Genomic DNA, 14,050 nt, shown 5'->3' with positions numbered 1-14,050 from the left:
GGTTAGAGCATCAGACTGAAGGGTCCCGGTTTGGTTCTGGCCAAGGGCATGAACCTCAGTTGCAGGCTCAATCCCCGGCCCTGGTCTGGGCACGTGTAGGAGGCAACCAATCGATGTGCATCAGTGTTTCTGTCTCTCCCACTCTCTCTGAAAAGCAATGGAGCCCAGCCGGGTGTGGCTCAGTGGTTGAGTATCAACCTAGGATCTGGGAGATCGGGGTTCGATTCCCGGTCAGGGCACATGCCGGGTTGTGGGCTCAAGCCCCAGTCGGCGACATGCAGGAGGCAGCCGATCAGTGACTCTCTCATCATTGATGCTTCTATCTCTCTCTCTCTCCCCTCCTCTCTCTGAAATCAATAAAGATATATTTAAAAAAAAAAAAAAAAGGAAAAGTATCCTTGGGTGAAGAAAAAAAAAAAAAAAGAAATGTAAGACAACAACACGTGGGCTTTATTTGGGTTCTAATTTGAACAAAAAGACCTTTTTGAGAGGATTAGAGAAATTCGATTATGGATTAGATATTAAATAATATTAAATAGTTATTTTTAATTTTGTGATAATCGTTTGTGTTGTATTTCCTCATATTTTAGAGATATATTCAGAATTTGGATTGACAAATCAGAGCTTTGCTTTAAAAAGATTCTAGTGGCACTCACCTCCGAGGGCTTAGTCAGAAGGCTGTCGTAGGGACAGGGTTCTTCTTATTGCTGTTTTAAGTTCCATGGGAGTTTCTGATGAGAAGCCAGTTTTAGGGATCATTAAATAACTCGAAGGCCCCTTCTTACAGGGAGAGTACGTGATGTTAAGGTGACTTCGGGCTGATGAACGTGTGGCTCTTAAATGGTAGTTGAGAGCAGCGTCTTTAGGAGGCAGTATGTTGCTAGCAAAATTATTTTTTTCTGGGCAGTTCATCACAAATCAGAAGCCTGAGTATTTGAGAAAGAAAAAAAAGATTCCAGAGGTTCTTGATTTTCTATGTCAGGCCTGGCTGGACTAGGCTACGTCCAACACTGGAGAAGAAGATGTTTTCATTGAAAACATTTAAGAAGTGGGGGTTGGCTTGAAAACATTTCTACTTTATCTCTGCATCCCTCATAGATGAAACCTAAAAGTGTAGGAAGATGTACTAAATGTAAGGCCTATTAATATGTAAGTAGACAAGTGAGTTTCAGGAAGCACGGCTTTTAAGTTTTTTCAAACAACATTTTACTCCCTGCTAGGAGGAGAGGAAGCACAGATTACAGAATGGAGAGCTCGAAACCAAATTATTTCAGCTTTCATTTCTATAACAGGCATGTACTAACATTACTTTAGTGTCTAAATGAGTTCATAGAGCTCACTCTACTTTATTAAAATGAGATTTTACTTAAGTCATAGGAGATTGCAAACTGGGTTATAACTGTTGAATGTTTAATACTCAAAGTATTTATGGGAGGCACAATAGCACATTTCTGCTTATAAATATATAATAACATAATGGAAGTTACCCATTAAATTTTTAATAACCAATAAAGAGTATATCTTGAATGTGCTTTTCCTCAGAGTTCTTTGATAGTATATTTGGGGGAAGAGAGAAGTTGGTTGACTGTTAAAAAGATGCCTTTCCCTCCAGTTCCGTTTCAATTACATTTTACTGTTGTCTGAAAAGAGGGCAGAAATTGTCAACTGAGGACACAGCTGAAAAAAATCCCGATTTATGGGGAATTTTTTTATTTTAAAGATTTATTTTCTTACTAATAAACTCTGGGTAACTTAGCAACCTGGCTTTAAACACAGGAAACCTAATGACTTTCATCTTTTCCCCTTAAACACACAGTACAAGAAGAGCTTCAAGATGCCCCAGGAGGAAAGTGATTGTTACTACCCAACCCAGGACTTCAAGTATCATCATACTTTTAAGCCATTGATACAACCCTGTCTTTTCTAGTTTTTAAAAGGTAAGCAGCTGTATCAGAAAAACTTTAAAGAGGACAACAGGGGTACTGTGGACAAGAAGGTCTCCCTCCCACACCCAATTTCTCACTCCTCAGGCCTCTGCAGGCAACGCTGTGGGCAGTTTGTTCTCCAGAAATGGGCCTGTAGACACAACAACATATGTGTCAGAATGTTTATGCAGCCCACACACTTACATATAATGGTGACCCAAAGAGCAATTGACTCAGCAGAAATTCAAATTTTCATTCATTTGACGTAGCCTGGCATTTTCCTATTCCAAATATCTAGTACCAGTTATTAGGGGAAATGGCCAATTTAATAATCTTTGTTATATTTGAGAAAGGACTAAGGAAAGACTTAATAAAATAACTTATAAACCCATAAAAATAATTAAACAGTAATAACTGGAAGGTCACAGAACAAGATTCTTATTTTTTTAATTCTACCGCTCCTCAGTTGCCACTGCATAATAGAATCTTTTAACTTTGAGCCTGATCGCGTTGGGCTGCTGCAATAACCACCACAGGCTGAGATGAACTAAGTCCCACTGCAGAGGTGAACTGGAGCTGAGATTTCCATCTCCAAATGCTTAATGCTTGAGGAGAGAAGGTTCTGGGCCGTGTCAACAACCAACATCAGCTGCTTTAGGTAACTGGGACTATTTGTTGCAACACTGCTGGTTCTTAGTAGAAATCAAGAAAGCACAGACCTGGTTGTTTGTGCTGGCTTTGCTTCCTCGCCCTCTTTACATCATAGGACACATACAGAATATTGTTTATAGGGCACCCACAGGAGGCAGGATGTAAACCCAGGAGGCAGCTTATGAGCAGAAAACCCACCATCCTTGACACTCTGTTGGCCCAGGTTCTACCCCACACTTTTCCTCTCAAAGGGCATATCTGAGCACTCAGAATCAATTACAGCACTGGAATTTGTAGTCATTTGCCACCCAAGTGAGACCTGCAGACCACTTTATTTATTACAGCAGCAATAGCACTTGGAACTTGTTAGAAAAACTGACACTGAGACCCATCGAATCAATACAAGCTTCCCAAGTAAGTCTTGTGAACATTTAAGTTTGAGAAGCATTCTACAGGTAATGTCTACTCCTTAACATGCTTATAAGGCCCTTGGAGAGCAAAGCCTTACCTACCTTTCCAGCCTCATTGTTGGTCATTCCTCTCTCCCAACCTAATCATAGTGAAGTATCTTTAATACTTGAGAACACTCTGCTCTTTCTAGTCTTTCCTTTACACTAGCTGGCTCTCAGCCTAGAATGCCCTTTACCTACCCTGCTGAACTTTTACTTATCTTTCAATTGTCAATTTCAATTCACGTTATAGGCCTACCTCAAGAAACAAGAAAAATGTCAAACAACCTACCTTTCACTTAAAGGAACTAGAAAAAGAACAACAAACAAAGCCCAAAGTGAGTAGAAGAAAGGAAATTATTAATCAAGATTAGAGCAGAGATAAATGAAATAGAATCTAAAAAAAAATTTTAAAAAAAACAAAAGATCAATGAAACCAAGAGCTGGTTCTTTGAAAAGATAAACCAGATTGACAAACCTTTAACCAGACTCATCAAGAAAAAAAAAGAAAGGACTCAAAATCAGAAATGAAAGAAGTGAAGTAACAACTGACATCACAGAAATACAAACTATATGCCAGCAAGTTGGACAAACTGGAAGAAATGGATAAATTCCTAGAAACATATAATCTCCCAAAACTGAATCAAGAAGAAACAGAAAACATGAACAGACTGATTACAACTAATGAAATCGAAGCAGTAATCCAAAACTTCCAACGAACAAAAGGCGTGGACCAGATGGCTTCACGAATAAATTTTAGCAAACATTCAAAGAAAAAATAACATCTGTCCTTCTCAAACTATTCCAAAAAATTCAAAAGGAGGAGAGACTCCCAAGCTCATTTTATGAGGTCAGCATTATCCTAATTCAAAACCAGATAAAGACACTACAAAGAAAGAAAATTATGGCCAATATCCCTAATGAATGTAGATGCAAAAATCCTCAACAAAATATTAGCAAACAGAGTTCAGCAATACATTTAAAAAATCATACACCATGATCAAGTGGAATTTATTCCAGAGATGCAAGGTTAGTACAATATTAGCAATTCAATTGATATGATATACAATATAAACAAAATGAAGGGTGAAAATCATGATCATATCAATAGGTGCAGAAAAAGCTTTTGACAAAATCCATCACCCATTTATGATAAAAATTCTCAGCAAAGTGGGAATTGAGGAACATTTCTCAACATAATAAAGGCCATATATGACAAACCCACAGCCAACATCATACTCAGTGGGCAAAAACTAAAAGCATTTCCCTTGAGATCAGGAACAAGACAGGGATGCCCACTTTCACCACCCTTACTCAACATAATACTGGAAGTCCTAGCCACAGCAATCAGACAAGAAGAAATTGGAAAGGAAGAAGTAAAACTGTCATTATTTGCAGATGACATGGTACTATATATGGAGAACCCTAAAGACTCCACCAAAAAACTGCTGGAATTGATAAAGTCAGCAAAGTAAGCAAGAAACAAAATAAATATCCAGAAATCAGTTGCATTTTTATACACTAATAATGAACTATCAAAAAGGGAAACTAGGAAGACAACCTCATTTTCAATTGCATAAAAAAATACCTAGGAATAAATTTAACCAAGGATGTAAAAGACCTGTACTCAGAAAATTTTAAGAGACTGAAGAAAGAAATTGAAGAAAATACTAGTAAATGGAAGCACATACCATGCTCATGGATAGGAAGAATTAACACTGTTAAAATGTTCATACTACCCAAAGCAATGTATAGATTCAACACAATTCCAATCAAAATAACAAGCAAGGCACATTTCATGGAACTAAAATACATAATCCAAAAATATATGGAATGACAAACTCTAGATAGCCACAGCAATCTTAAGAAGTTGGAGGAGTTACTTTTCCTGATATCAAACTTTGCTACAAAGCATAGTAATCAAAACAGCATGGAACTGACATAAAAAGAGACATATTGATCAATGGAAGAGAATAGAGAGCCCAGAAACAAACCCATGCCTTTATGGTCAATTAATATTTGACAAAGGAGGCAAGAACATGCAGTGGGGTAAAAACAGTCTTTTTAATAAATAGTGTTGGGAAAACTGGACAGATATGTGCAAAAAAAATGAAACTAGACCACCTTCTTACATTATATACAATAATAAACTCAAAATGGATTAAAGACTTAAATATAAGACTCGATACCATAAATATCCTAAAAGAAAATATAGGCAATAAAATTTCGGGCATCTCTTCTAGTAATATTTTTTTAAAAAATATGTGTTTATTGATTTCAGAGAGAGGAAGGGATGGGGGGGAGAGAGAGAGAGAGAGAGAAACATCAATGATGTGAATGAGTCATTGATCGGCTGCCTCCTGCACGCCCCCTACTGGGGACCAAGCCCTCAACCTGGGCATGTGCCTTAACCAGGAATCGAACCTCCATCTCCTAGATCATAGGTTGATGCTCAACCGCTGAGCCACTCCAGCCAGGCGTAATATTTTTTTCTGATATATCTTCTAGGGCAAGGGAAAACCAAAGAAATAAACAAATGGACTACATCAAAATAAAAAGATTTTTCACAGTGAAGGAAACCATCAACAAAATTAAAAGATGAACCACTGATTGGTAGAACATATTTGCCAATGATACATCAGATAAAGGGTTAATATCCAAAATTTATTAAAAAATCACACAACTCAACACCAAAAAACAAGCAATCCAATTAAAAATGGGCAGAGGTCCTACATAGACACGTCTCCAAAGAGGTCATACAGATCACCAATAGACATATGAAAAGATGTTCAACATCACTAATCATCAGATAGATGCAAATTAAAACCACAATGAAGTATCACCTCATACCAGTCAGAGTGCCTATCAATATATCAACTAACAAGTGTTGGTGAGGATTGGAGAAAAGGGAATCCTTTTGCATTGTTGGTGGGAATGCAGATTGGTGCAGCCACTGTGGAAAACAGTATGGAGGTTACTCAAAAAATTAAAAATGGAACTGCCTTATGACGCAGTGATTCTACTTCTCGGTACATATCTGAAGAAAGCCAAAACACTAATTCAAAAGAATATACGCACTCCTATGTTCCTTACAGTGTTATTTACAATAGCCAAGATATGGAAGCAACCCAAGTGCCCATCAGTAGAACAGTGGATTAAAAAATGTTGGTACATATATACAATGGAATATTACTCAGCCACAAAAAATAATGGAATATTACCATTTGCAACAGCATAGATGAACCCCCAGAGAGTATTATGCTAAGTGAGATGAGTCAGTCAGAGAAAGACAAATACCATATGATTTCACTTATATGTGGAATATAAAGAACAATATAAACAAACAAAAAGAAATAGACTCATAGATACAGAGAATAAACTGATGGTTGCCAGAGGATGAACCAGAGGGTGATGGGTAAAAAAGATGAAGGGATTGAGAAGCATGGACTAGTAGTCACAAAGTAGTCATAGTGATGTAAAGTGCAGCATAGGAAATATGGTCAATAATATTGTAATAACTCCATATAGTGCCAGTTGGGTACTGGAAATATCAGGGAGAACACTTTGTAAAATGTATGATTCTCTAACCACTATGCTGTACCCCTGAAACTAATACAAAATAATATTGAATGTAAGCTGTGATTGAAAAAAATTAAATAAAAGTCAAGCTTCACCTGCCTAGCTGATTAGGCAGAGCAAGACACTGGCCCATCTTCCACCCAGGTTGTGCCCTAGATCAGATGATGTGACTTGGTTATAGTAATTATTACATTGGACAGTAATGGTCTGCTTACTGTCTATTTTCTCAAGCAGATGTGAGCCCTTGATGTCAGAACCTTTGGTGTATTCATCTTTGAATTTCTAGCAAGCAACACAGCACATGGTAGGTACACAATCCATGCTTATTAGATAAATCGACCAGGGACTCTTGCTGGACTTTTCTGCCAGAAAACCATTTCCTCTAAAGACAATAGTGTACATAACATTTATAAATCATTTCAAAATAATTCTGTTTGTATTTCTCTGACTTGTGGCCAGTTTTATAAAATGCAGGATAGTATCTAAACCCATTTCTTATGCCTCAGGCCAGATATAAAATTATGATCTATCTTTTTAGGATTTAATATATTTTAACTGTAATAGAGTTATTGCAAAGAGAAATAAAATCATATCAAAATAAACTATAGATTAAAAACATCTTCTAATATGACTGCTGTCTACTAAATCACTGTCCAGTTCTTATTTTTCAAAAATGTAAGACTATATATTCACCACTCACTATTTTTTCTATAAAGATAATAAAAAATCATTATTTCTAGCTGGTCTGTGTCCACTTTAGAAATCAAACTCTCACGTAGTATTCTTTTTCTTCCCTAAGCATTGTAAACTTAACTCCATACACTTCTTTGGCTGGCCTTCTCCATGCAGCACTTATCAGTCCTTGTCTGGGTGCCAGCACCATATCACTGTGTTAGGGAGACTCATACAAGGAAGTGTTGTAAAAGACCAATTTCTCTCTTATAGCTGAGCAATTATTGGTGTAATTTACCAGAGTTGTCCTCCATGAGACCACACCCAGTGCTGCGTAAAGCTGAGCAGACAGAGTTTCTTTCCTCTTCTGAATTTAGGAAAGTAGGTATGAAGGGAAGGATGTGAACTTTTGTAAGGTCTGATACAGGCATCTGCCTCTGAGACGAGAAACTTTTAGGATGTTAGAAGGGGAGGTGGTGGTGACAGCAAGGACTGAGCAGACAAAGAGGAGCCAACAGTTGACTGCTCGCCATCCCTCAGAAAACAGGAAAAGAGAGCAAGTAATTTTAAAATATAGAGAATAAAACTTAGGCAACACAGACAATTTATTTGGAACCCCTGGCTTAGGAACTTGCTTCTCTAATGCAGAGACTCTCTATTAAAAAGAAAGAAAATATTACATTTGTGAAATGGGCTTTGTACAGAGCCTCAAAACCGTGGCTTAGGGGCCTAAAGAGTTAATGTGGCTCCTTAAATCCCTCACAGGGATGAAAGGGGCCCAGAGAGTGTCTCCCAGATCTGGTTCACAGCCTAAGGAAGAAATACCTAAGCCTTACTATCAAAGAGTATAAGAAAATCATTGATCTCCATTGTCCTGACTAGCTAATCAGTCACTAAAAACATAAAACAGGAAATTCAGAGCTGTCGCCCTCTTCTAAGAGTGCCAACCTATTTTTACAGTCCAGAAAATCCTGCACATATCTCCTTTCTCCATTCATGCCTCAAAAACACAGGAGTAAGCCAAGTTACCTGGACTGTGATTTTGCTGTTCGTGTACACCAAATCCCTTTCATGTTCTCACAGAACTGGGCCACTGAATGTAAGATTCATGCCCTGCCAAAAAATGGGCTCTAGTGCAATCCCACTAGTACCACCAACTGAACCCTTCAGAAGAGACCTTGGGGCTGTAAGAAATCAGGTGCAGCAGAGCATCTACAGATCTAAGAAACACATTCTTCCCTAACCAGGATTCGCCTACACTTCAGGCTGAGGAGATTTCTATCCAATGGCTAAATAGCCACCTCTTGTCTGGAGATGCTTTTCGTTCCAGATTTCTTAATACTCTTTACACATCTGCCATGGCACTTAGCTTCTTGTATTAAAATTGCCTATTGATCTATTTGTCTCTCCTCAATGGCAACAGGTAGCCCTTGATTAGGGAACTAAACCTTATTCTGTTTCAGATTCCCAGTGCTTACAATACATAGTAGGTGCTTGTTAACATTAGTTGAATTTAATTCATCTAAGCCAGTTTTCCTGCCCAGCCTACTGTCATTGGAAAGTGGCCGGGACAGTGGTGGGTCTGTCCGAACACAGTCTGGAACGTGTGGGTTCTTGACTTCATGCAGGAAAGATTTTACTACACGAATACAGGTGTGGGTTTTTTTTTGTTGTTGTTAATATATATGTTTTTATTGATTTCAGAGAGAGGAAGGGAGAGGGAGAGAGACAGAAACATCAATGACGAGAGAGTTGCCATTGATCCACTGCCTCCTGCACACCCCTGACTGGGGATCGAGCCCACAACCCCGGGCATGTGCCCTGACCAGAATTCGAACCTCAAACTCCTGGATCCTAGGTCGATGCTCAACTGCTAAGCCACACTGGCCAGGCCAGGTGATTTTGAGAGTATGTTTGTTAAAGCTGTGGGCAGTGAAACAAAGTAAGGGCTTAAGGTAGAAGAGGCAAGATCATAGTAATAGGAGTGAGCCTGGGCAGAGCGAAACATGAGAAAGAGTAGAGCCTAGGCAAGGCTGCCTTGGCCCTTTTAGAAAGAAAGTCACAGAGGCAGGAGAAGTGAGTCAGCTGGGCTGTGTGGACTCAGGAAACAAGTTATAGAGGCAAAATGCCCTTGGAGACAGGTTCAGGAGGTTAGCCCTGGATGAGCTGCTGCTGCCTACTGCTCCTCTGGTTGCAAATCTCTTGGGGAGCATTAGAGCTTAGGAGAAAGAAAGCAAACATACACACCTGAGGAAGGAGAACGTGCAGTGGGTCTTTTGTCTTAAGAGTTTTTATCTGTTTTCTAAAGGTGGGAATTTTATGGGAGGTCCCAGGAGGATCTCAATAGAATATTCATCAGCTTTCCAGGTGTGTCCTTTAATATGCTGATTCATCAAAATGAGCGTATAGACATTCAAAGAATGTCACCAACTAAGGTGAGTCTGTCCCCATAGAGTCTGGGATGTGTAAACCATTTGCTCCTAAGTGTCCTTGGTTAGGGGAAAATAAGGCCTTGTGATTTACTACCTGGCTGTAAATTGCTTGGCTGTCTCAGTTTCCCCATTCCACTTGCCAAGGAATTTTCCTCATTTCTTACTATCCTGTCTTAGTACTGGAAGGCAAACAGGGCTCCCCACTCAGCTAAGTGTCCATTCTGGTCACCTTTAACAAGCCATTTCCTATGCCAGATCTCATTACTGTATGCCACAGGAATCATAAAATGTACCACCTGGATCAGTAGAAATAGTAACAGCTTGATGTGTTCCTGTCTATAAAATGCCCAAAGCTCTCCAGAGGAGAGAAGAGGCTGTTTGGTTCAGAGTTTCTAGAACTGAGAGGACAGTATGTCAGACCACCCAGTGAATCTCACAAATAGGACAGAACTTACATTACCCTTGTTTTGTTTGTTTTTTTAATAAACTTTTTATTTTACAGATTTCAGATTTACAGAATAATTGCAAAGATAGGACAGAGAGTTCCCAAATACAAAGCATCCAGTTTCCCCCAGTAGTATCATCTTGCATTAGTATGGTGCATTTGCTACAATTAACTAATATTAATGCATTATTAACTGTATGCAGATTTCCTTAGATTTTCTCTGGTGTCCTTTTTCTGTTCCAGGATCCCATCCAGGGGACCACATTACATTCAGTCATCATGTCTCCTTTTGGCTGTGACGGTTTCTCAGACTTTCCTTGTTCTCCATGACTCTGGGGAGTACTGGCCAGGTATTTTGTAGAATGTCTCTCAAATGGAGGATTCATCTGATATTTTTCTCATTATTAGAAGGAGATTATGGGATTTTGGGAGGAAGCTCACAAAGTGTATTTTTATACATTTCTACTTTTTAAAAATCCTATGCCAATTCTTCCCTATCTCCACCTCCTGAAAGCTGTTACTATATTGATAGTGCCTGTTAGGATCAAGGAAATGGGGGCTTATTCTGGTCTGTATTACAGGAAGTCATTCTTACCTGCTTGGATATCACTAGTGGGAATGGACCCCTCAGAGAGGCCCCGGGAGGAGTAGCCTTAGAGCCACAGACTTGGGAGTGAGTGAGCTGAGAAGAGCGGCCAACCAAAGGCAACCGGCCCAGCATAGAAAACAGAACAATCCTGGCAGTTGCCCTGGGAGAAGACACTGCCTGAGGGATTTCCTCACCCTTTGTAATGAAAGACTGGAATGTGGAATAACAAGTGACGAAAATATGGCCCAAACCAAGGCACCTGGTCAGAGAAACGCCCGTGCCCTGTCCAGTGGAGTAAAGGCAAAAAGGGGAGAGTTTAATGAATATGTCAGGTATCAGGGGGTGACTAATTAAAATGGAGCTAATCCAGGAAGTATCCTAAAGTTAAAATCCTAAGGCTCAGAAAGCTTCTAAATAAGCTAGCTGGAAAAAAAAAAAATGTTCTGGAAAAGATCAGGAAATCTCTCTCTTAAAAAATCCCCAACAGCACAAAAAAAGCCTGAGTTGCCATCCGCATGCACCTGCTGGCAGGTGGGAAGGCAGATGCTGAGTCTCAGGAGCTGAGTTACACCTCCCCCTGGCCTCTCCCATGTGATTTAAACTTGGAGTCGTGTTCAGGGGCAGTTAACCTGGGCTGAGTAGGCTTCACCCGCCAGGCCCAGGACATGGAACCAAGCCAGCTGGCCCTCCCTGCAACAGTGAACTTGGACTGTGGCCACTCAGCCAGCCAGCGACCGAGCTGCCAGCACAAACAAGTGTAACGTTCACCCTCGTTTGGGAGCTCTGGTGAGGATCAGAGGAGTTCGGTTATCCGAACGCGCTTGGGAATCCGTAAAGTGCTTTTAATTGGGAAGTATTATCAGTGTTCTGTTAAGCTCTTTGCCCAGGTCTCGGTCTCTGAAGAGTGTGGAAAGAAAGGAATGCAGTGATTTCTCCTCTTTATGTACCCTTTTCTTTTACATTTAAACTCCAGGTATTATATTATAGGTGGTGCTAATGAATAGTAATGACAGAGGAGTCATCAAGCCCTCAGTGTGCTAGTTGCAATTCTAAGCTCTTTACAGGTGTGGATTCATTTAATCCTCATAGCAACTCTCGTTGTGCATGTCATTACAGATGAGTAAACTGAGATCCAGAGAAGTTAAATGGATTGCTAAGGGTCAGATAGCTACAATGTGGCTGTATCGGTTGAGACTAGGTTTGGTCGTATAACAGAGAACTCAAATAACATGGTTTAAACAAATTAGAGTTTAATTTTCTCTTGAGTAAAGGAAGATGGGAGGTAGGTGGTCAAAGGCTGGAAGAGCAGACTCACGTTCTTAGGGACTCAGGCTCATCTTTCTTTCTTCTCTAGACATCTTAGCACAGGACTTCTATCCTCAGGTTCTCCTCTACAGTCCAAGATGGGATCAGAACGCCAGGCACCAGAACTGTGTTTCAGTGAGGAGAGAGAGGGCCAAGGGCTTTCCCAGAAGCCCCACCTGACAACTTCCACTGACATCTCGTTGGTTACCCCTGACTGCAAAGAAAGCTGGGAAATGTGTTTGCTTTTTTTTTTAAACTTCTGAAAGTTCACATTTCTGAACGTTCTTTAAAAGAAAAAAGAGACAATAAATTTTAGACCCATGCACCACAGAATATAGCTTCTCAGAAAAGAATTGTGGTTTTTGTTGGCAGGTGACAATAAGGCTGTATTACTATTTTTTTCCCCCACTTGCAGTAGTCATTTGAAAAATACAAACAAGGTGGTGTATACTTTTTTTTTTCCAGTTAGAACTTTAATTAGACTTCCAGTTTCCCCTTATCTGAAATTTAGTCATAATTGATGAGATTCTGTAACTTCATAGTATTCAAATGATTATTTTAGACTCTTACAATGAAGAATAAAAGAAAGATGGAAGTGGTTTTAGAAGAAATACTTTTCTTCCTTACTTTAATTCTGAAATTTGTATCTGGAGGTTTTCTTTCTGCAAGATATGCTCACAGATTTCCCTTTCAAAGAGCAAATGTCCAATAGTAAAGCTTTGATTTGTCTCATAAGGAAAGGAAAAGAATTTTTGAATTTGATATTTAGAGAATTTCTTAGTTGAGTTATACTGTACTTGATTACGACAAAACCTTTTTTTAAAATCTCAGTTTCTCCAGTTATAAACTATGGTCATTCATTTATTCATTCATTAAATATTTGTGAGCTTAAAAGGTGTTAGCTGATTTATATGTGATAGTCATTTCTGTCTCAACGTTCACAAAATAATTGGGTAACATGTAACAAATTATTTAAACTTTGTACCTCAATGAGTACTTTTACAGTTAAACAGAAAGTATTTCTTTTCATACAGGTAAACCAAATTTGGTATATTAAAAAAAGAAACTGAAAACTTTTGGAATCATGAGATACCACTATTTCTACTATGTACACATTACACATAGAAAAACATATTACGAATCTTTACATAGAAGGTTACTAAAATATAAATATTAACAATTTTCCTTTTTAACAGTAAACAACATATTGTGAAATATCTTTGTGACATATAGTGCTCTCCCCTAGAGCTAATACAACTCTAAAATAGACATATTTGCAGAAAATATTCTTCTCATTTATATTAATGTAGCCATTGGTTCTCTAAGGAAATATTTAGAAATATTGCTACTGTGTTCTAGAAATGTTTTAGGAAGAAAATCATTGTAGATGAATCCTCTACAATGGAAAATATTATAATAACCTTTCCCCTGATAGAATTCAAAATTGTGCATGTCATAGTAAACAAAGAGATATGAGATCTGCATCAGAGCCTAAGGCTATGGCTGGGTGTCATGGTTTATTTTCAGTTTATTAGTACTGATTGCCTTCGGACACTAAACAAGCCATTCAAACTATTGAATTTTTCACCTTTTTTTTTTTTTTGGTCAGAGTACACAGCCAACAATGGCTGTGGGAGGAACCTCAGAGCACCCAGAAGCTGGAGACCTGTCTAAACATGTGAGTATTGAGAAAAACAGCCACAAAAGTCGTTCGAGTCCTTAAAATAAAGTATTTACTTCAAATTACAAAACACATAGAACCCTCCATTTTAATTATGGATTCACATAAGAAGCAAATGAAGTAAAGCAGGGTCAGTGGGAGAAGGGAAGCAGCAAGAATGGCAAGGCTGAAGGAGTGCTCTGTGCAAAGGTAGTAAATATGGGTTACAAAAAGCAGAAAATAGGTTAGCAAGTAAAATTCTCAACACGCTTTTCCTATTGTGCCCTTGATGTTATTTAGAAAAAGATGATTTAAAATTTTTAAACCTACACCATAGCTTTAT

General features: G+C 38.7%; 1 long non-coding RNA gene across 1 annotated transcript; it reads left to right on the top strand.

Annotated features, from left to right (window-relative positions):
* Window positions 1-6,756: 6,756 nt before the first annotated feature.
* Window positions 6,757-13,724, top strand: LOC107546489 (uncharacterized). Its single transcript, XR_001604131.2, has 3 exons — window positions 6,757-6,908; window positions 10,397-10,503; window positions 13,657-13,724. It is a non-coding gene; the product is annotated as an uncharacterized LOC107546489 (long non-coding RNA).
* The last annotated feature ends 326 nt before the right edge of the window (window positions 13,725-14,050 follow it).

Source organism: Miniopterus natalensis, chromosome 3 (assembly GCF_054644295.1).
Source record: "Miniopterus natalensis isolate mMinNat1 chromosome 3, mMinNat1.hap1, whole genome shotgun sequence".
NCBI lineage: Eukaryota > Metazoa > Chordata > Mammalia > Chiroptera > Miniopteridae > Miniopterus > Miniopterus natalensis.
Note: the sequence above shows the minus strand (reverse complement) of the source record. Positions and strands in the feature narration are given on the sequence as shown.